General features: G+C 41.3%; 1 pseudogene; it reads left to right on the top strand.

Annotated features, from left to right (window-relative positions):
• The first annotated feature begins 744 nt into the window (after nt 1-744).
• Nucleotides 745-1,142, top strand: LOC127192054 (60S ribosomal protein L32-like; annotated as a pseudogene).
• The last annotated feature ends 1,476 nt before the right edge of the window (nt 1,143-2,618 follow it).

The following is a 2,618-nucleotide window of genomic DNA, read 5'->3' as shown; positions in this document are numbered from 1 at the left end:
GAGATTGTGCCCACAGACCTAACCTCATCCTCCTTCAACCTTGCCACTTCCTGCCTTCTAGATCAGCACCTTTGGTCCCTGGATTACCAGGTTTACACATCAAACTGTACTATCCAAGTTTAGCCTTAGCTCTCCATCATTGTGGTGGATTTTGTTAATTCTCAACTTCACAGGCTCTATGGTCATTGAAGACAACAGCCTCTGGGCATATCTGTGAAGGATTATCAAGAGTAGGTTAGCTGAGGAGAAAGCCCCATCCAAAATATGAATGGTACCATTCCATGGGACCTGTACATCTGACTAGAAAGGAGAAAGGAAGCTGAATGCCAGCATTCTCTGCTCTCTGCTTCCTGACTGTGGGTCCAAAGTGATGAGCTGCCCTGCCTTCTTTGTCTTGATGGACTTTGGCCCCTGAATGTGTAAGGCAAAATAAACCCTTCCTTCTTTAACTTGTTATAGTCAGTATAAGTAACTGACACAACCACCTTGTCACCACTGGACCCACACTGTAACCAACACCCTTAAGAAGGGGACAAAGAGCCGGGCGTGGTAGCGCATGCCTTTAATCCCAGCACTCAGGAGGCAGAGGCAGGCGGATCGCTGTGAGTTGGAAACCAGCCTGGTCTACAAAGTGAGTCCAGGATGGCCAAGGCTACACAGAGAAACCCTGTCTCAAAAAACCAAAAAAAAAAAAAAAAAAAAAAAAAAGAAGGGGACAAAGGAGTTGTTATCTGTTGTGGCATGATGGCTGCCCTCCAGCCTCTGGTGAAGCCCAGGATCATCAAAAAGAGGACCAAGAAGTTTGTCAGGTACCAGTCAGACCAAAACGTCAAAATTAAGCAAAACTGGCAGAAACCCAGAGGTATCGACAACAGCATGTGGAGAAGATTCAAGGGCCAGATCCTGATGCCCAACATTGGTTATGGAAACAACAAGAACACCAAGCACATGCTGCCTAGCAGCTTCCAGAAATTTCTGGTCCACAATGTGAAAGAGCTAGAAGTGCTGCTGATATCTTACTGTGCTGAGATTGCTCACAATGCTTCCTCCAAGAAGTGAAAAGCCATCATAGAAAGAGCAGCACAGCTGCCATCAGGGTCACCAATCCCATCATCAGGCTACACAGTGAAGAAAATGAGTAGACAGCTTGTGTGCATGTTTTAGTTGTGTTTAAATAAAACCACAAAAACTGCCAAGTAGAAGGAGGAGGAGAGGACAAAGAGCAGGGAGGCTTCCAGAGAGTTCTAGATACTCTAGGATTTAGTATTAAATTAGAATTGTGGCAAGGAGAGAAATGTCAATCTTACTTTTTCCTAGCTGGTGACACTCAAACGTAAGTAGCTTAACTATAGCAGGCTCAATTTCCTTACATTAAAATTGAATCACCTGTTTTGAAATGTGTATTTTTCTTAGTTCTCACAAAAGTCCTTGAATCCTAGGAGACTGTTGAGAAACTGATATCATGGAGACCATTTAAACAGTGACTCTAAGGAGCTGCAGAGATGGCTCAGTAGTGAGAAGAACTGGTTGCTCTTCCAGAGGACCAGGTTCAGTTCTCAGTACCAACACCAGGTTGTGTACAACTGTTTTAACTCCAGTTCCAGGTAAACTGGTGTCCTCTTGCCTAAGGAGGCACCTGCACACACATAGTACACATAAACTCATATAGGCACATAATAATTTCAATAAGAAATAACTGGTCCTAAGAAAAAATTGGGGAATATTGTTGCTTACAAATACCCCAAGCTCTCTATATAAACCAGAGCAACTAACTTTGCTTTCAAGAAATAGATATTTCAGACCCAATAATTTTAACAGCAGTAGTGAAAATTGAATGAAAAGCACAATTATCTCACCAATCCAACAAACTTACTGCATTTTTTGCATTCTACTTCAGTTCCTGAGCAAAGCTGAGCACCCCTGATACAACTATGATCATAGTACATGTTATATTGTGAATCCTACATTCATCTATCTATACTTCTCTCACCATCTGCAAACATGAACAAAAGGCAATATGTAGGGGCTGGAGAGATGGCTCAGAGGGTAAGAGCACTGGCTGTTCTTCCAAAGGTCCTGAGTTCAATTCCCAGCAACCACATGTGGCTCACAACCATCTATAATGAAATCTGGTGCCCTCTTCTGGTATGCAGGTATACATGCAGGCAGAACACTATATACTTAATAAATAAATAAATCTTTTTTTAAAAGGCAATATGTAATTTTTCCTAGTTTAAACCCCTTACCCAGTCTCTTTCTGTAGCTAGTGAACAAAATGTCCTTGGAGTTGATGAAATTGATGAAGTATAAGATGAAGTTTGAACGCAAGCTAGGTTTGGTGGCAAGGACCTATAGTCTCAGATTCTCAGGAGGTTAAGAAAGGAAGATCATAAGTTCAAGGCCTGCCTGGAAAATTTGATAAGGCACTATCTCAAAATAAAAAATGGTGGGAAACACAAGACTCTTTGGGCAACAGAAATTGGACCTTATGGGGTTTAAAATAAATAAATGAGATAGAATAAAGTTGGATGAAGTGAATCTGAGAGAAGTTGGGGGACAGGGAATGTATATAATCAAAATAAATAGTATGAAATTCTCAAAGAATTAATAAAAATAAT

The sequence above is a fragment of the Acomys russatus genome, chromosome 7 (assembly GCF_903995435.1).
Source record: "Acomys russatus chromosome 7, mAcoRus1.1, whole genome shotgun sequence".
Lineage (NCBI taxonomy): Eukaryota > Metazoa > Chordata > Mammalia > Rodentia > Muridae > Acomys > Acomys russatus.
Note: the sequence above shows the minus strand (reverse complement) of the source record. Positions and strands in the feature narration are given on the sequence as shown.